General features: G+C 39.8%; 1 protein-coding gene across 4 annotated transcripts in view; it reads left to right on the forward strand.

Moving 5' to 3' along the window:
• The window catches only part of LOC139984816 (uncharacterized), a 153,854-nt gene that overhangs the window by 120,995 nt on the left and 11,008 nt on the right, over positions 1–21,851 (forward strand). The window contains exon 1 of one of the 4 annotated variants that reach the window (XM_071998899.1): positions 3,936–4,452. The exons of the other annotated variants lie outside the window; for them this stretch is intronic. The gene's annotated coding sequence lies outside the window, so the exon portion shown is untranslated. Of the gene's footprint in view, positions 1–3,935; positions 4,453–21,851 lie in introns of those variants that run through there. 4 annotated transcript variants of the gene reach the window in all.

Consider the following 21,851-nt stretch of genomic DNA (forward strand, 5'->3'; position numbering starts at 1 on the left):
CAAATATTAACGTGATAAAAACAAATACATAAAAAAAAAACAGACTATGAGCCAGAATGCAAAAATGCATTGTGTTTTCGATGATGTAACATGAGAAGTGCTCTTCATAAATCTGACGTAATTTATAGTGAGGGTGTACATATTTACAAGGGTTTCACGATTTGACCTCTGATGACCCCAAATGACCTTTAACCTCCACCAAATACAATATGCTTCTTTAACTAAATGTGGTACTTCTACACAATAACTTAGAGGTCGGCCCAAGCCTTTCTTCTTGAGATGTCGTGTTTAAAAGGTTTACATAATTTGACCCTAATTAAAACAGAGCAGTTCCTTGTCACAGAAAGATGATACCATAATTAAACACATTATTGAGAACCAGAATGTGTTGGCTGAAGTAATATAGGTATGTCCGAAGAATATTTTACAGTTGCTTGATTTTAAATCAGCGCATTTTTCGAAGAAAACAACAAATTTATGTTGTGATAAACGTAATTTAAATAAATGCATTTTTAAACACTGTCCGTCTCCTGCAGTCTCCCGAAATAATAACACAATCGCGGCGCGGGTCAACCAAATACAAAGTCGTGAAATATAGTTTCTTCTTTGGGTTACTTCCGGGGCAGGTTCACTCTGTTGGGCGACGTCTCTGAGGTAGGTGAGCTCAGTGGTCGGCTCTAGACCAGCTTGTTCTTTCACTCCCTGGTATCTGGGGTCCATTGACCTATCATCTGTCAAATACGTTACTAAATAATTACCAATCATATTACTTAACCTCGAATCTAAACTTATAAATGGGTCTCATCAGTGTCCTTAAACAAACTTGAAGATACACATCCATCACCAAGAATATTCCTACCAAAACAAAATAGCTATTAAGCTGTATATTTCTCCCACAGTTCTCAAAAGTGATAGAGGCTTGGAGCCACCACATGTATTCCTAGAAAACAAGGACCACACAAAACAATCACTTTGTTTAAAAAAGACAAAGGTCACACAGGCCACCTTGAAACTTTAGGGAACTTCTCAGTCTACGAAAGTAAGTTACTCATTGTCAGGTGAATAAAACAAAATAAGAAATGGTAAGGAAAAGATCAAATGAATAATAAAATTGGAAAAAGAAAGAAAATGATGAACATAAACAATAACAAAACATTAACCAGGTTATGCTTTGGTTACAAAAACAATCCTTTCTGAGTTATATGACTTCCTCGTCACTGACAACATGACCAACACCCAAATCCAATTGCTTATAGGAAGAAGTAGTCTTCCTCTATGATGTGTAAACAGAATGTCTTGGGCAATAGCATTTTCATCCTTTCATCACATCTCTGTTCAGCAGCTTCTTTGAGCCGTTTTTCAGCATCTCGTGTCAGACACTGAGACAGCTGTTCTGTCTGCCCGCTACCACATCTTCAGGCTTTCAGAAACTTGAGCCCTGATTTTCCACAAGTTTTTGTTGTGCCAGTGAAATATCTGGAGAGGAAGCACCGCAAATATCCTTTTCTTTGGCGCCGATGGGCCTGCACTTTGATCTGCAACAAATCGAAACCAAATTTGTTTGGTTTATACAGTATTTTAAATTTCCTGTCGATCACACTATGGTTCACATTAATTGTCTACACTGGAACTCAACTGACTAATAAGCCATTTGATATTCAATTTATTTCAGTGTAGGCCTGGAGCCATGTGCTTGGTATGGCATAGTTACAAACACACACACTACAAAGGTTTGAGGACACATGCAATCCTACTTGACATGATTTTCCATCATTAAAGAAGGCCTCACCATACATGTATCAACATAAAATAAAATAAAACAAGCAAGATGCTTTGATATAAAATATTTTATTCCAAATTTTTAAAGAGTTGTAATAAGACTAGGTGCTACTAAATCGAGTGCCATACTGACGCTAAATAGCTGGAAATATACAAAAGCTAACTCGCTTTGCTAGGTGTACAAAATACAAGAAGGGATCTGAGACTAGGCAATACTGTAGCATTGCATATGGCCTATATACTTAGAGGCCAATATATAAGCTACATTACACGCTACATTTGTTTGTGTATTCGCCAGTACTATCATCAGCCATAGAGACATGCTTTGGGCTTAGTTAGGCCATATTTTGAAAGAAAATTACTCCAAGACTTGAGGCTAGACCATAGGCCTAAGCTTTTATGCCGACATTGCACATTGATAGGCCTAACGTCAGTCTGCCCATCGATCCTACACTGGTGTTGATTTCATTTCTTTGTTTTATGACAAATAAAACATGAAATAAATGGTATCATAACATAACAGATACCAGTATAAAGTAGCTATCGATCTATCTTTCATGGGTGCTACGTAAATTACTTCTAGTCTTAGGCAAACTAGTAGTATCATGGTATTGAAGAGCCTTGTCCTAAATTGTCATAGTTGGCATTCCTTTCACTTGAGAAAGTTATGTATACTTTCTTGTCATATATAGTGATGCTCTAAAATGAGTATTAGTAACATGCCTAGAATTACCTTCATTGTTTGTGTATTGAATCATGGAAGCAACTTCTAGGCATATAGTCGATCTGTTGGTGAATCTTGATTACAGGAATCATGGGCGACGATCGGGGGGGGGGGGGGGACATATCCCCAAATATTTTATGTGGGGATTTAGTATCTAATATCCCCCAATATTTGGTGGCATATTTTTTTTTTGTGGCTATAAATAGAAAATAATGCCTGAGATTATTTATCCAAAACGTATTTGGCGGTGGCTAAAACTTCATCCAACACATGCTGCACAAGGTAAATGACTCTTCGTGGTCGTTTCTGTGACCTGTGACCGTATAGCATGTAGTCACTCATGATTAATATCATAATGTCTGTACATTTCTTGTGTATGAGTGGAGGTGCGTAGCCAAGGGGGGGGGGCGAAGGGGGAAACGCCTTCCCTCGAGCATATTTTTGTATTTTTTATGATATCGAAGTTTTATAGTAGCTGTTATAAGAGGTTTTCATATTTGTACACCAATAAATTAACTGTGTCTGAATTTTCGAAAATTCCCTGACCAACATTCTTCATCATACTTCCCTCTACTCGTGCAATTTTGACAAGTCTGTTAATTTAAGGTTGAAGGTTTTTTTCTATATTAATTGTCCATGGATGAAATTTTGTGCAACATTATGGGTATGTTTTGAAGTGAATTATTTTTCAAATTCTGACAAATAATGGGCTTAAAACCTTGAAAAGTGGGGCTGGCGGGTATTGTGGGCCGTCACGTAGAATTACCTACAAAAGCAATGGTCCATAGGAGATGCGATGAGGTCGAACATGATGTGTGACTGGTGAAAATATTGAAAAAGGTTATGAATGAAATAAAAAATATTGGGGAAAACTTGGATCTCAGACAAAATTGTTCATCTGGTTGGTCATTTTCAAGCCCGAGAAGTGTCATTTCCGGTCATCTGGGGGGGGGGGGGGGGCTATCAAAACCAGAAATTTTCTTGTACGTTGGTGGTGTTCCACTTTGATTTTTATATATGTATATATACATACATCCCAAAAGTTCACCTCCAAGTATCATAACCAAATTCACCAGATTGATTTATTTTCTCTTGGAAATTTGCCACTCTCAATACTGCTTTTACAAATACATTTGACGTCGGCTTGCCAACTGTTGGCTGCAAATTTCGTTAGACTTTCAGCCATCGTTCTATTGTTATGCAGAACGTTATGCAGACGAATTGTAAAAACGTACCAACGTAACATAAACCAGGGAGCTGTTCCCTGCATATACACAGTATTTGCATGTACATAACGCCGAGCCAAGCAGTTTCTGTATCAGCTGACATATCACATGACACACAATAAGGATTTTGATTAGCTCTTTCTAACAAAATCAAAGCGGACTAAATTAGTCCGTCTTAAACTGCTGTTAACTCCTAAAAAAACACTTCCCTAACCATCCAACATCGAGAATTGTAATTAGCATATGAAAACACAACATAATATAAAACGCTGCGTCGGAAAAGTCCTAACAACGCAAAGCGGACTAAATAATTCCGTCTTAAATTTCTGTTCACACTTCAGATAACACTTCCCGAACCATCCAACATCGAGAATTGTAATTAACATATGAAAACACATCAGAGTATGTGGTCAAACCGTAGTACTAAATATGTGCAACGACAGTGAACGATATCGAGCTTACCCCGATGGATTATTGCCGCCATTTTCAGGAATTCCCCTCTATGTTGCAACTTCGTCAAAATACGTCAATACAAGCTGTATTGAAATGTACTATACTTGCATATAGACAGAGTACAGTTCTTAGTTTAGCCGCATGTAAATTGATACCGGTAATTCGTACAAGAAAAATTATTGTAAACTGTGTTTTGTTGCAGTTGTTATCTTTTTTGAAGTACACTATTATTGATATCAACCTTTGTGTGAGATCTTGACGATAGAATAGGTAAGTGAACATTGACTCCAATATATTTGTCAATGTCTGCCGTTTGTCATTTGCCATGGAACAGAAATCGTTCGATATATGCAATTGCTAGCAAGTAGATCCTCATTGGGAATCTGTACATTGTGTTCCATTGTAACGGACGTATTCCATAATGTAGCGCGGAATTGGCTAGACTGGAGTTTCTGTTTGTACTGCCATCAGCTGTCATACTAATAACATTTCAATCATGATGGTACAGAACAGTTTCCCGCAATTTGATGAATTGAAAATCATTGATTTCTTATAGATTTCAAGAGAATGAATCTGGTATAACTACTGAAATTTGAAACTTCAGCATAAGTACAAATCTGAATTTAAGAACCTTTCTTGAGTTGATCATAAGCGGGCATAGTTTCATTTCAAAGCATAATTGGAACAAAAATTGAAGTGTTCTAGGCTAATTCAACATCACACAGGCGCGGCGGAACGGGAAAATTATTGGAGGGGGGGGGAGGGGGGAGCTAATGTGTGGAGACTATCTAAGCGGAGCGCCACCATCAGTTGGCGCGAAACCCACAGATGGCCGGAAACAGCACTTTCCGAGTGTTTCATGCTGCGAATACCTAGCCCTAAAATATGGGTCTCAAGCCTGCAATTTCTCAGATTGCACTTAAAAATCTGTAAAAACATTGTAATTTGTATATTCGGTGGTTTTTCAAGAGAGTAGCTATTATACTCGTAGTGTACTCGCAAAGACGTTTTTCAGTGTAGTAAATTACTACTTGCAATTAAATGCAATAATTAAATAAATATTATAAGAAAAAAACAGAAAGCATTTCTTAATGTCAACAAATGGGTAATTCCAAAACCATGTGCAGTTGCCAACAAATTTCTATGAACCAAGCACCACAGTACAGGTGAAATGCTAATATTGTGTTTTTGTTCGTTTAATAATTGATTGCGTTTAAACATAGATCCATGTTCCACACCTTGCGTGGACTCGTAGTGTAAAGTGAGTAGTGCCTAATACGAAGTTGTGTTGCGCTTACCGGTACTCACACTCACTGCTTCCACTTTTCACGGGGCGTGAAGACGCGGTTGGGGTGACAATGTGGTGTATAGCCAGGGGACGGGCCGAGGGTCCCCCAGCATTTACTAAAATTATTACACCTATATAGTATACGTGTGCATCGGACAGATCGACAAGTATATGGGCAGATGCACGTTTCGGAGCCTTGGTAAATATTGGGGGGGGGGGGCTTATCATGCATTTGCCCCCTCAACTTTTTCATTGGGGGGCTGAGCCCCCCCCCCCCCCCAAGCCCCCCTCCGGTTCCGCCGCCACTGACATCACATCTATCTGGTTAAGGACATATTGAGGGTTGAATATAATCAAATGTTTTACGAGGGAAAACACAATTAAAAGTCACCAAAATGTTCACGGGAGACAATGAAACGAGACTGCAGTGCAATGTATATGTGATAACAAAATCGAAGCAAACAAGATAATGTTGTAAAGATGGAAGTAATTGAAAAGTACAAATGGAGTTCATCTAGCCTATATAAAACGGTTTCTTTTAGCGGCATTTATAGCAAGAAGTGTGATCAATTTAATACATTTTGAGTAAATATTGATAAAATACTACATTGTGTCTTTAGATTTTCTAAAAACGGGAATGACATTTTTATAACAGGGGTTTCATATTGTATGTCCTCCGGTAACAGAGTTGTTGACAATTGACAATTCATAATCAAAGACGTTCAATATGAATCTAAGAGACTGATTTCGGTCAGCTTGCGTCTTTGATAGCCAATGACGCGATTTCCTGCTTGCAGGAGGATCTAAAATACATACAATTCATACATATATATAATGTATGCTCAGATCGAAGTTATTATACTTCAAATTACGCAGCTAAGCTCATGGCTAGGGTGTTCAACCGTATTTTATTGAGCAAAACTTTATGTTTACAGCTTAATAAGGACCTCTTTATATATCTAAACATGACTCAAACAAATCATTTTACGTATATTGGTTTATTTTGCTGGGGAAGGAACCCCAGCAGCCCTACATATGAGAGTCTGTTTTAATGACCCAAGTACCACATCCCTTCCCTTTATCCTTCATTCGCGCTTGGTCCTTCCACATAGGTGCAGCAAGGGGTGGGGGGGGGGGTTGCAGTTAGCATGACTATATAAAAACGAACGGTAGGCTAAAGACTCTGGCAACTAGAAACGGCTCTCTTTCCTGATAGTCAGAAATGGCAATATATTGTGTAGTATAGTTGTAACTGCACAACGATGATATTGTCATGCCAAATGATGGTGTTTCATGGATATAAGAAGACCTGCCTCTTAGGCACATTGGCGTGTCTATCAAGAGGTATAACGGTAAGAGGATTTAGACGCAAACTTATGCTATCATTCCATTATTGTTACTACACTTGTGGATACTACTTTACGTGCGTATGGATACCCATTTTAACAATAAATATATAATTTCAGAAATCTGAATTTGATTACAGATATCTACAAATAATTAGAGATATCTAATATTCCAAACGTGCGTGTGTTATAACATGTAAACAATTTGGAAAAAAATCCCAAGTTCTGTATGTTTGACCGAGGAGAGGGGAAGAAACATGTGTCCCCATTCTCCAGATGGCTATTGCCCCAGTATATAATAACAATATCGAACATTCGCATAAGCATAGCAATAAGAGTGAGAAGGTATACACACTATGTATCTTCAATGAATCAAATTTAGCATGTTTAGAGAAATGTCGTTCTCTGGTTAATATGGCTAGAGAAGAAAACCTTATGATAAGTAGATCACACGCTGGCATAAATATAAGTCGCCTACCAAGTATTAAATACACCTTGGGTAATTATTTTTTTACTTTTTACGATTTCTTTAAGATCCTCGTTTCGTTCGGTATTTCTGTTGCGGGAGGGGGTGGGGTGGGAAGGTAGGCAGGACCACCCAGGGTACTGCTACTGACTCCTGCATTTTTCACTTTTACGCTCCCACCACAATGTCTCTTTGACGCGATAACACTATATCTGCAAGTTTAAATGCATTTTGATATATACAAAGGTCATGACCTGCATGATGTAACTGAAAGAGCAGAACGTGAAAGAAAATTACTGAACCAAGAACTTGCTGAACTAACCAAATACAAGGGTAAACTATACGAATTGCCAACGAAACTACAAATTACTCAACAGAGGCTGAATGAAAATGCCATGAAAAAGACAGGGAGATTGATAATCCAGTACCAGCGACAGACACACAAGATTAAAGAAAAACTTGTGGATTGTACTACGGAACGAAAGAGGGGTTTAGAGGCCATCGAAAACAGAAAAAGAGATAACGACCGTCAGATCACTCTTAATTTGGAAAAAGAATTGGTACAAGTGAGAAAGAAATATGATAAAATCAGGGAAAACAGCAAATCAAGAATATGACAACGAATCTGAAGATTTTATTAACAAATGTAATGAAACCGAGGGCGCACTCTTAACAAAACTTCGCAGCCTAGATGTTAATTTGAGGAGTTTGACAACAGCAAAAGACCTGCTTGTAGGGCAAAATAAAGATCAACTAAAATAATTAAGAGAATTTCGCGAACAGATTATTAAAAGATACGAGAACCTCACAGCAACGACCTCATCTATTCTTGCTTCTAAAGACGATTGGACCAACGCTCAGTGTATTCCTGATATTAGAGTAGCATGTGAACACCTCGTAAAAGAAATAAAAAAAGAATTCCCAGAGGTAGAACTTTTATCTGATTCTATATCAGTGATATAACGAAGGTAATTAGAGATAACGTCAGGATTGCTCAGCATAAAGAGTCCGTGGTTGATGTTGCAGGAATCAAAGTTAACGGTGTACGCATCACTGATATCATGACCAGAGGAGATGTCAAGATTGTCATCACTTATAAGGCAACTGAAGGTTACTCATACATTACTGTGTTGAACAGTAACGGTGAAATACAACGACAGGATCAGATCGACATTGATATGGACATACCCATCTGCGGCATGTTTTCTGAATCCAAAGCTGTTACATGGGATGGTTGGTATGACATCGGTATTTACGATGTACGTGATGGTGCATTTAGCAGGAAGAACATTTGTGACGTCATTACTAGGTGGCCATCTGATCAGTACGTGACCTGTGTAACTACAGATCCTGTGACGAGTCATATTATAGTAGGTACTAACAGCAGAGATGTTTATGTATTGACTGATCAAATGAATCCCAGTCACATGTTTACATTATCAGATGTAATCGGTGCAGCGCATGATATCACTGTCCATAGAGGTAGTCTCCTGGTCTGTGACAATTCGCGTGGTAGATCATATCCAGTCCGTGACCGGACAAATACCCCCCGGACGATTACCCCCAGACAATAACCCCCGGACGATTACCACCCGGACAGATACCCCCGGACAAATACCATCCCGGACAACTACCCCCCAGGGCAACTACCACCCGGACAAGACCCCCCGGACAATTACCCCCGAGGACAAAAACCCCCAGGACAAGTACCCACCCGGACAACTACCCCCTCGGACGAATACCCCCTAGACAATTACCCCCCTAGACAATTACCCCCCGGATAAATACCCCCGGACGAATATACCCATGGACATATTCCGTTAACTTTAGGAGACGGATACAGCGACGGATACGCCCGTCTTTTTTCGAGTTTAGTTTCCCGCGGGCCTCAACATATACACTGGTCCCTCGGGCAACTCCGAGAGCATATTTACAATTGGGTCAGGGTGACGGTTAAACTGGCACCACTAGGTCGTCGTGTGCCCTGGCCCTTATAACCTCCTCCCGACTTTTAAAAAGGTTCGAACTTTTCATATAGAAACTCCTGGATAGGGTTTGACAATGGACCGAGGCCCGGGGGTTGGGTTGGGAATTGCTCACTGCTGGTAGTAACCAGGGGCGTATCCAGGATGTTCTAACCCGGGGGCGCGAATTATTATCTAAGCGGAGCGCCAACATCGGTTGGCGCGGAGCGTACAAGAAAATTTCAGGTTTTGATACCCCCTAGATCACCGGAAATGGCACTTCTCGGGCTTGAAAATGACCAACCAGATGTACACTTTTGCCTGAGAACCAAGTATTTCCCAATATATTTTTTTTCCATCCATAACCTTTTTGAAGATTGTAGCCAGTCACACATCATGTTCGACCTCATTGCATGTCCTGTGGATTATTGCTTTTGTAGGTGATTCTACGTCACGGCCCACAATATCCGAAAGCCCCACTTTTCAAAGTTTAAAGCCCATTATTTGTTCAGAATTTGAAAATTCACATTTATCGTGAAGAAAATCACTTCAAAACATATACATAATGTTGCACAAAATTCAATGTATGGACAACCAATATAGAAAAACCTCCTTCAACCCCTAACAGACCGGTCAAAATTGCTACGAGTAGCGGGAAGTATGATGAAGAATGTTGGTCAGGAAGTTTTCGAAAATTCAGACACAGTTAATTTATTGGTGTACAAATATTAAAACCTCTTATAACGGCAATTATAAAACTTCGTTGAAGGAAATGAAAAATAGCAGATATTTCCGATATCAGATATTTCGAAACCGAACACTACACACATAGGCGTAGGAGGCGGGGCTGCAGCCCCTCCCCCCCCCCCCCCCAACCAAACTTGTTCCCCTGAAAATTCGGGCAATATGCTGAGAATAAATGAATAGTTTAAAAATTATCTCCTTGGTAATTAAAATAAAGTTCTAAGCCTGGCAGACTAACTGGCCATTACTACTGTAAAAGAGAGTTATGAGAGAGTTCTCCATCTACATAAGACATTTCGTTGTTTACATTAGCATCCTGCGGATGACTGCGCAACTTTCACGGACCGTACGGTATGTATGTATGTATGTATGTATGTATGTATGTATGTATGTATGTATGTATGTATGTATGTATGTATGTATGTATGTATGTATGTATGTATGTGTGTATGTGTGTATGTATGTATGTATGTATGTATGTATGTATGTATGTGTGCGTGCGTGCGTGCGTGCGTGCGTGCGTGCGTGCGTGCGTGCGTGCGTGCGTGCGTGCGTGCGTGCGTGCGTGCGTGCGTGCGTGCGTTGTGCGTGCGTGCGTGCGTGCGTGCGTGCGTGCGTGCGTGCGTGCGTGCGTGCGTGCGTGCGTGCGTGCGTGCGTGCGTGCGTGCGTGCGTGCGTGCGTGCGTGCGTGCGTGCGTGCGTGCGTGCGTTGTGCGTGCGTGCGTGCGTGCGTGCGTGCGTGCGTGCGTGCGTGCGTGCGTGCGTGCGTGCGTGCGTGCGTGCGTGCGTGCGTGTGTGTATGCATGTATGCATGCATGTATGCGTGTATGTATGCGTGTATGTATGTGTGTATGTATGTATGTATGTATGTATGTATGTATGTATGTATGTATGTATGTATGTATGTATGTATGTATGTATGTATGTATGTATGTATGTATGTATGTATGTATGTATGTATGTATGTATGTATGTATGTATGTATGTGTGTATGTGTGTGTGTATGTATGTATGTATGTATGTGTGTATGTGTGTATGTGTGTATGTATGTATGTATGTATGTATGTATGTATGTATGTATGTATGTATGTATGTATGTATGTATGTATGTATGTATGTATGTATGTATGTATGTATGTATGTATGTATGTATGTATGTATGTATGTATGTATGTATGTATGTATGTATGTATGTATGTATGTATGTATGTATGTATGTATGTATGTATGTATGTATGTATGTATGTATGTATGTATGTATGTATGTATGTATGTATGTATGTATGTATGTATGTATGTATGTATGTATGTATGTATGTATGTATGTATGTATGTATGTATGTATGTATGTATGTATGTATGTATGTATGTATGTATGTATGTATGTATGTATGTATGTATGTATGTATGTGTATGTGATCTTCCCGCAAGCAGGAACTCGCAAAAGGAGCCATGGAGGCTTATAGACTCGCACGCTGACCGAAGCCAATCTCTCGGCACACATCCATTTAACGTCCATGTCGGGAAGTTGTTATTGAACAACACCCTTGCCAGACGACACACCTTGCTGTCGGCGGGGAATCGAACCGGGGATCTCATGACTGGGAGACGCCGGCGTTAACCACTAGGCTATACACTCCGCCTATTGACATTAACATGTTGAACGCGCGAAAATTTTGGTTATATTTTTCGTGCAAGTCGTTACAGCCCCCAAATCCAATTGGGCTCCTACGCCTTTGACTACACACATAGACAGTTTTGAGGCTGTTCATTTTTGAACATGCATTTTCATGCTCACTGATATTATGTGATGTCTGCTCTTTGCTTTACAAATTCGAACAGGCGTGTAGCGAGTAATTTGCCAACGGAAGGGCGAAGCCTGTAGGCAAACTATCTAAGCGAAGCGCCACCATGAGTTGGCGCGAAGCGTACAAGAAAATTTTGGCCGAAAAAGCCTCCCAGATCGCTGGAAATGACACTTCCCAGTCCTTGTAAGTTGCATCTAAGCATTGTCTATTTTTAAATTACTAGCGATATCATAGAGAAAATTTGCTCGGGGGGGGGGGTGGGCTGTCGCCCCTTCCCGAAATGCGTCATGTTCCCAGACGACTCGGTCGAGTTCAAGACCAGCCATAGTTGGTTCCATTGCACAATTGAACAATTGTTCAAGGCGTCCATACACACACACGCGTTACGCTAGACCATATATAGTATATATATAGATACATTAGTGAGAGAGGAAAAATGGAAACGTCAACTAGAGCACCAATGGTGCAGAAGCTCATACCTTTTCGAACTTAAAAATGTAGGGCCCACAAAACTTTATGGCCCACCAAATTTCAGGCCATTTTCAGATTCCACCAATTTTGGGCCCATGAGGGATACCCCGCCCCTCCGTTAGCAGAATACTGGCCACACCACTGGCTATAATTCCTATTTTCCCCTTTAAATCCTGTTTTACCCACTCTCTCAAACAATACCACTGACCTACCCTATTAAACTTTCTCCCCTCTACCTGAGCAGACCTGAAGTATGGAACGCGAAAAGGGCAACCGTATTTCGTTGCCTAAACTAAGTTTGTTTCGTTGCCAAAACTAAGTTTGTTGCTGTCTAAACTAAAGCTGTTGCTGCTAGTTTACCATGTTGCTGTTGTTCGTTGATGTCTAAACTTACGTTGATGTCTAAAGTCACGTTGACGACTAAACGCGCCTTAATGTCTAAACTCACGTTGATTTATAAACCTTACGGTTGATGTCTAAACTCACGTTGATGTCTAAAACTTTCGTTGCTAAGTTAACTTACGGTTGATGTCTAAACTCACGTTGATGTCTACACTTTCGTTGCTATCTAAAGTTCCGTTGTGAACACATTGTGAACGAACATCATTCTTTCTTTTCAAAAAAATTATAACAATCAACCGCAAGTTGCTTCCGTGCAGTGCTAACAACATATCTATTACAGAGATTTTCATGCTAAATACAGCCAATGATGTTTTCTCAAATTTCCCGAGATTTGTTTGGTTAATAGTCCCTTACCCATTGTCTGCAAACATGCTTGCATCTTCAGTGCTCAATGAACGCAAAGTATGATGGTTTAACTATGTAACGCGAAAAGGGGGGGGGGGGGGGTAATCGTTAATGTCATGCCGGATTTGTAGCAACAGCCATGTAAATATCCTTAACAACCTGATTTGTCGAACAAAATCACGTTGTTAACGATATTTACATGATAGTTAATACAACTCCGAGGACGTTATTTACATTTATATTGTTAATGTCATATTTGAATAATTGTTTTATCACAGAAAGTTATGAGTTGAGACAATCTATGAATTTTGCGGGAAGCTACCACAACATCTCTGATACTGAAAAGGACTTTAAATCTCACAGTATGTTTTGTTCTCTCCATATTGAGAGTTGATAATGTAAAATGTGCATTTATACCACCGTAATTTCTTCGTTGCAAACTTGCGTAAAGTTTTGCGGTCCCTTTGACCACGTGCTTCAAGTCATGATTCTGGTGCAACACTAATTCGTGTGCATAAACTACTGCAGTCATACATCGTCAAAAGTAGTCATTGAAGTTTCGACATTGCGTAAAAATGTTATTTAAATACTATAATTTTCGTGGAGTTGGTTGTTTCCAAATACTGAAAAGCATCCAGGGTAAATGTTGGATCAGTTGCTCTATGGTTGGATGTAGTCTGCGCTTCGTGAGTAACAAGAGGGGCACAGTATTGAAGTACGTAGGCAATATGACTCACAGAACTAGTTTACTAAACCCGCCAAGCAAGTTCATTCGTAACACCAATCCAGTTCGGAGTTTCGATTTACTAAAGGGATTGTGTTGTAAATGGAATATACACAAACCTCGCTCAGCATTGTTAAGAATTTTAGACCAAAAAACCCGCTAACATGTTATGCAAGAAACGAATCATCCAAGATACACTCGAGTTTTGACTAAGGCTATGTGTTGTAGGTAAGGTGATATGATCTTTTCTCCACAAATTTTCAGGATATGCGCATGTGCAATTGAAACTCCGAAGTTTGAACAGGCCTAATACAAATTGCGTGGAATTTAGCGAGATATGCACACTATATTTTCGGGGATATTTGAAGAGTTGGGGTAGCTGGTGAAATCGCTGCAGGTCAAAGCATCGAGGTACTATATACGGAGTTGGAGAGGAGGAAAGAGTGGCAGGGCAGGCGAAATGAAGGTCGGACGGCCGCCCTTGTAAAACAGCGCAGCTAGGGCACTGGATGGCATCCGCCATATATATATATATATTGTGTAGAGAATTCACAAAGTACAGGCAGTGATAAGATCGCATCTTCTCAACTATAAACACTAGTAAAAGTATAGGTCATATAATAAACGCAATTGGTGTTCGATCGGGACGAAAACATTTGTTTTTAGTAATATTACTGTCATTCGTTTTACTTGATTGCCGACATTCACAACATATCCAGACATCATGTAATGGTTCAATAATTCAATTTTAAGTACAGTATTTTATGCTGGCATTTTGTCTCGACACTCGTTTTACTTGATTACCGACATTCCCAGATTATCTCTACACATTGTTGGAGGGGCTCAATGAAATCAGTTTAAAAATGCAGTATTTTTATGCTGGTACTTTGTCTAGACACTCGACGTTGTACTTGATTTCCGACATTCACAGCGTATATGCATAGCCTATAAGTATAACATTATAACATTTTAAAAGTTGTTTACCGTGCAGCCTCCTATTCGTATGAGTTGTACTAACGCACATGTTATCTGATAGGCTGGCTGTGGGAGATACGGTAGCTTATAAAACAAGGTTTCCACAAGTTTGCGTTTGGTGACTCCAAATGGACTTGGACCTCCAAGACCCCTATTGTTTTTGGTGCAGGTGTGTATAGCCACGTACAATAGACTGACCTGTGTTTATTTCATGTATCAAAATGGTGGTTCGGGCCATTTCTATAGTAACAGCTAGTTCTGCTTATACTAACACCTTTCTAGTGTACTGAAGTCATCGAAACCTCAATGCATTTTGCATTCTGGTTTACATTACACGGTTGAGCAATTTTGAACAGCGCCGATAGCAACAACGTAAGTTTAGACTATGACGTATGTTTAGACAACGGAAGTTAAAATAACAACGTGAGTTTGAGCAACAACGTGGTAAAACAGCAGCAACAACTTTAGTTTAGACTGCAACAAACTTAGTTTAGACAACGAAATATGGTTGCCTTTTTCGCGTTCCATACTGAAGCACTCCTTGCCAAAATTTTGGCTGGCTGCCTACATACTTCAGGCTCAAAGACTTCTAAGAATCGGCAAGTGCTAATTGGCTATAGGGCTCTCATGCTTACAGTTCAACAGTTAATAACAACTCCCAGTCCTGCTTTAATTCCACTAACAGCCTCTACAGAGCTTAACCACAAATGTAAACAAACACTGCAGAGACTGGGAGACAAATTAAAGGAGCTTTGGCAAAAGGTGAAGGCTCAGATTTTTTTAAACAATTGGGATTCATTGTAAATAATTAACTTTTGACCAACAATTATTAGGCATCATCTTATTCATACACAATCCAACAATCATCAGTTCAACTTTGTATATGATCCATCAAAAACTTGAGGAGATTGAGATTTTTGAAAATATTACAAAGAATGACCCCTGATGACCCCCTAAATGACATTTGACCTCAATTTTCCGAGCACCCCTCATAACCCTCATCCCGAGGAACGTTGTGACCAAGTTTCATTATAACTGGCCATACACTGTACGAACAGAAGCAATTTGAAATATAGGGCGGCGGCCCGGGCCACAAAAAAACCCCTAGTTGATCTTTGATCTCAAATTCATGAACACCCTGAAGGTAAAACTTCCATAGTACTATCGTGACAAACCCTCAACATTGTTCCATGGAATATGTAGGAGAAGAAGCATTTTGCGTATTTCCACAAAATGGCCCATTACGGCCCACAGGTGACCATTGACCCCAATTTCGGACCATCTCTGATGGCCCTATACCCAATGGTCCTTGTGTCCAAGTTTCATGAAATTCCATTAAATACTGCGTGAGTGGGAGCGGTTTTACCAATTAATGACGGATAGAGTGATAGAGTGATAGACGCCGCACTGTAACAATAGCTCACACCAGCATGCTGGTATGAGCTAAAAATGGAGTTGTCGGTGTAAGGGGTAGGGTGAGGCCCACGTCCCCTGTGTAATCTTCGATCTGTCACTGGCTACCCTGTGTATATAATAGGGATCAGCGCTGTAATTATGACTGTTCCTCTTTCTCTTCCCGAGGTCTTGGCGTTTATCTTCTACTTCCTCCTTTTCTCCTTTTTCTCTCTTTCTTCTTTTTCTTTTCCCTTCCTTCCTCTCCTCCTTTTCTTTTTTCTCCCTCTTTTTCCCTTTTTTCTTCTTTTTTTTCTCTCCTCTTTTCCTTACCCGGGGGGCGCGCGCCCCCAACGCCCCCTGGATACGCGCCTGGTAACTATTAATTTACTATTTGTTATAGTGACACTATTCTGTATTATTAATCTCCGAACAATTCAGGCTTATTGCGGCTTACCATTTTCAAGTTTTCTTCTGAGTAATTTTACTTGATGATTTGTTATGTTATGTTAGTTTTTGTATAGCGCTTTATGTGGCACAGCCATCTCATAGCGCTTTGAATCCCTGGTCATCAGGCTGGCTGCTGAGAATCCAGCGCACACAGCTTAGTTACCTCACAGGTACCAATTTATACACCTGAATGGATAGGGGCAGTCGAGATAAAAGTGCCTTGCCCAAGGACACAACATAACAGGATTATATATAAAACAAAAGCATTAGCTACTCGGCCTCCACGCTCCTCTTGTTTTGCTTATTCTAAGCTATTTTTTCCTGTAAGTGCACGCCATTTTAGGATGGGAGGAGCAGAAGGGAGGGGCGGGGCAAGCACAACCACGGTCCACCCCTCTAGTTTGGTGTGCATGATCATAATCCATACCCCCCATGCATTGTTTCATGGACCGCTGGGCTATCATAGTCAAACCCGGTTACGGTGTAGCCCGTTACACCAACAGAATTGCCTGTAAGGTTTCATAATAGTATGTACGATTGTATGAAACATAAGTAAAGAAAGAGGCTTGAGACCACGACGTCAGTACCATTTGAAAAAACCTATTCTCTGGACATTCTGTTTGCAAAAAGAATGATGATAATCTAAGAAATCAATTTAATTTTCCCTAGTAATAATAACGTTTCATATCAGAATAATAATCTGATATATCAGAAAAATAATCTGATATACCAGATTAAGAAAATTGTCTTTCATAGCCCTAATGGGCTTTCGTACTACGTAGTTCACCAGCTAAAGGTCCGCTTGGTTAACGGGCTCGCGGGGTGGGGGGGGGGGGGTGGGCTGGGGCATATTCTGGTTTAGTTCGGGTAGTAACCTGGGTGAGGAATCTGTGCTGGTGTATTTGTGCGGGTAGAGTTTTCCCGGAGGTAATTGCTGGGGGTGGGGTTAATTGTCCTCGGGGCATTTGTCCTCGTTGATGTATGTCCGGGGGTAGTTGTCCCGGGGGTAGCTGTCTGGGGGGTACTTATCCTCGGGGGTATTTGTCCTCGGTGGTGTATGTCCGGGGGGTATTTGTCCCGGGGGTAGTTGTCCTCGGAGGTATTCGTCCTCGGGGGTTTTTGTCCGGGGGGTGATTGTCCGGGGGTACTTGTCCCGGGGGTATGAGTCCGGGGGTATATGTCTGGGGGTATTTGTCCGGGGGGGTATTTGTCCGGCAACCGTTTCAGAGAATATTCCATTTGTGGAGGTGAGCCCCTCTTGAATGTAGACCATTGCATAGGCTAATATGTTCTTAACGAGATATAGCAACTAACTGAGGTATTTATGACAGGAATTTACTAAAACAATGAATGAAGAATTACAAATTAAATATTGAAAAAGAATCGCGTTGTACACGCACCTCTAGCTGTACCTGACTATCTATCAAATTAAATAATGTGAGATAAATGATAAGGTTAAATTTATTTTTCATATACAATTCTGTATATAATTACTTTAAAGGAATATATCAATATACACTCTAAGGTTGTTTTGTTTGTAAATGTTTACTTTTTTGGAATGGTATTCCATCCAACTGTACAGTTGATAAAGTATAAACATTCAAATTTAGAAAGAAATAACCCGACCACTGCCGCATCCTACCCTGTCCCCTCCCTTACCCCATCATACTTTTAGTCTAACCTGTAATGTATCCATTGTTAAGTGCAAACCTAAGTCCGTGCCACTCGGCCACAGTGATTCTACTGGTGTGAATGCGTATTAATGGCATTGTATAACTGTCAATGTATTTTGGTAGGGCGACATCGATTTCAAGTTCCGCTTTCCTAGTGCTCTTCATGCATGGAAGTCACAATATCCCTCTCTCCTCCTCTCTTAAGGACCCCAATATATTGAAAGGTGCGTCACTCGTAAATTAACTGTATACTCTATACTAACCTGTAATGTATCCATTGTTCAGTGCAGACCTAAGTCTGTGCCACTCGGCCTCAGTGATTCTACTGGTGTGAATGCGTATTAATGGCATTGTATAACTGTCAATGAGAGCGTATTACGCACGTGTAATACTTGTACAGAGTGCACATTTGTGCTTTTAAATCTGAAAATGTACATGGAATTACCACATTTTATAGGCAATATTCGCACAAAACACAAATAAAATGATGAATTACGTATATTTGCTGTAACTTGACAGTATACGTAAAGCCAATTTGATAATTTCTTAGGCCCAAAGACTGCATTAACACAATTTTTGCAGACCTGTACTCATTCTCTCACTCCGCCTGCTTTGAGAGTGGAACATTTTCAGAAACTAAACAGAGTTATTACGTTTTATTTTGGTAAATTAAACAGTGCGAAGCATCTACGCATTACGGAACAGGAAAGTAATTTTGCAAATTTTGTCTAAAATTATGCAAAAAAGGCAAACCCATTCTTTTGGTGCAAATGTTCAACTGGAGAAATTTGGTACACAGTAATTTTTGGCTTAAATCATAAAATGTTTCCTTCTAAAATGTTAACCAAAAATACTTCTTTTCAGAATATAATAGAATACAACAGAATATAACAGAATATAACCTTTTCAAACTGAACTGAACCTTTAACACGTAGACGATACTTGAAAATTTCCAGACAATCGGTAAATATGAGTAAGAGAAACAACTCTTGATTGGTTAAGCAGCTATATACCCAATAGTGTTACGAGGGCCCATTGTAGCCTAACGCTAGTCACTGCTAGTGAGGAACCTAATGTTATAATATAGAAAGTATTGAAATTGCCTACGTGATAAATCAGTATTTGAGAAATTAGGTCGGTTTACCGTGTCAGAATGTTATAATACACGATTGTTCTGGTATATTCCTCATGATGACTCGCTGGTCTCGGGTTAACGTCGGTTTACGTGAAATCGCGTGTAAGCTGTGCAATCTTCGTGGATTCTCTGGAATGTTCGCGAGATATGCAAAGGACTTCCAAGAATAGAGAAACTGGGTCAAGTGCATCGAGAAAGATCTGGAGGATTCTTGACATGGCGAATCGTATATAAACCCGCCCAGATCGGAGAGTTTCTCAGTTTCTGAACGAATACAAGCGACGACACATATTATACCATTCCACTATATATCGTCAGTGCTCAACTACCAGTAGTTTCTGAGGGATTGAGATATCGATAACAAGATTGATTCTACACTTCCATTCAGAAGTTTGAAGAGGACTTTGCTGTGAAAGTACAGTGTGCCAGTCTTTATTTCGGAGAAGGTGAAGAATTTCTGTCTCCGTTGAGGAAGTTCGTTACGCCAGGAGCTGGTGGCTATAAAGCTGATTTTGGACTGACTCGGGTAATATTTAGTCGCCGGGAGTTCGACTTGTGCTTCAATGTGGCTGGAAGTCCGTCTTCTATTTGGAGCATCGCCGGAAAGAAGGTGACTGCTGTTTCTGGGATCGCGAGAAACTTCGTCGAGGACCAGTGAATTTCGCGGTACAACGGACCGAGAATCGTCGTCATCAAGGTCGTGGCCGCTGAGGGATATCGCCGTTGGAAGAGACCAGCGTGTTTTGAAGTGTATCCTATCTTGTTAAGTTTGTGAGTAATTTTCTATATATTTGTAATTACCGTTTGTTGTTGTTGGTTCAGACTCCATTGTTCAATATAGTTTACGTTCTCATTCGAATTCTCTAGACTCGTTAATTTGTCTGTGTTCCTTACGGAAACGAACCCAGGCTTGTGTCTCGTTAAAAATTAAGTATCGAGACCTCTCGCATTCCAACGTAACAATAGATATCAATATACATAATATATCAACCCCAAATCCGAACACACTGAAACCCGTTGTGGTGTTCCGCAGGGCTCAATATTAGGACCACTGTTATTCATGATATATGTCAATGACATTTACCAAGTGTCATAAATTGCTACTACTATTTTGATTGCCGATGATACCTGTATATTCTTCGAGTTCAAAAACGCACATAGAATACATGATATACTGTCTCTACTGAATTGAATACATTTTCTAACTAGTTTGCTGCTAACAAGTTATCATTTACTTTAGACAAAACAAACTATATACTATTTAATGGAAGAAAGGACACATAATTGAAATAATGACATCTTAATGGACGGTAAAAACTTAAGGAAGCATCAACTACTAAATTTCTAGGGATTACTATTGGTAGTATATACTTTCATGGAGTGACCATATTACAAAAGGTTGTTCCAGCGTCGTAAGAGGTATTGGAATTTTAGCATAGCTAAAATATTTCCTCCCCAGAATATACTCAGAATGCTTTATCGAACTTAAATAGCACTGCATTTATGATACTGCCTGATTATTTGGTCTGGTACAAATAGTTCACCTTTAAGCCACTACAAAAGTGTGCAATACATCATATATCTCACGCAGCATCGCGTGAACATACTACTTACTAGCCCATTTTTTGTAAGAAACTCGATTTATTGAGATTAGATGATATCATAAAAGTTAATTTTGCGACATTTGCATACAAGGTTTGGAATGGTTTATTACCAAAAAGGTTTCCGAAATTTTATAAATAGCAACCGAGAGTTCCATAATCATAATGCAAGAACGGCTAGCAACGCACATTATAACTAATATTATGCACGCACTATTATGCTTAGCATAATAAACTGTGCAATCTAAACATGGAACTCACTACCAAATGCTTTGAAAACTAAGAAACCAAGCTCCATACTTAGAAAATGCCTTATCAAAGAAATTATGATTTCTTATTAACTATGAATTAGTGGTAACTGAAACATATACATATTATTATCAATATTTTCACTTTTTTTCTCTCTTCTCTCTTGGAGTATTCTGTGTTGTTAAGCAAGTATAGGCTTTTCAGCAGACTTCCCTATACCTTGCAAATATTTACGTGAAAATACAAATACATACACAAACTATGAAGCAGAATGCAAACATGCATTGTGGTTTCGATGATGTAACATGTGAGCAGTTTTCATCATAAATCTGACCTAATGTATAGTGAGGATGTACATGTTTCCAAGGGTTTCACGATTTGACCTCTGATGACCCCAAATGACCTTTGACCTCCACCAAAAACAACAGGCTTCTTGTACTTAAAGTGGTACTTTTACACACCAACTATGAAATTGGTCTGATCTTCTCTTCTTGAGATATCGTGTTTACAAGCTGGGCGTCGCAAACGCACTCACACACACACCTACATATGCGCCATTATGAATGCAAAGGTTACAATCATCATCGAAACCAGAAATTGTTGATCCGCGTCACGCCCTTTTGTATTTTCGAATTG

This window comes from Apostichopus japonicus, chromosome 17 (genome assembly GCF_037975245.1).
Source record: "Apostichopus japonicus isolate 1M-3 chromosome 17, ASM3797524v1, whole genome shotgun sequence".
In the NCBI taxonomy this organism is placed as follows: Eukaryota; Metazoa; Echinodermata; class Holothuroidea; order Aspidochirotida; family Stichopodidae; genus Apostichopus; species Apostichopus japonicus.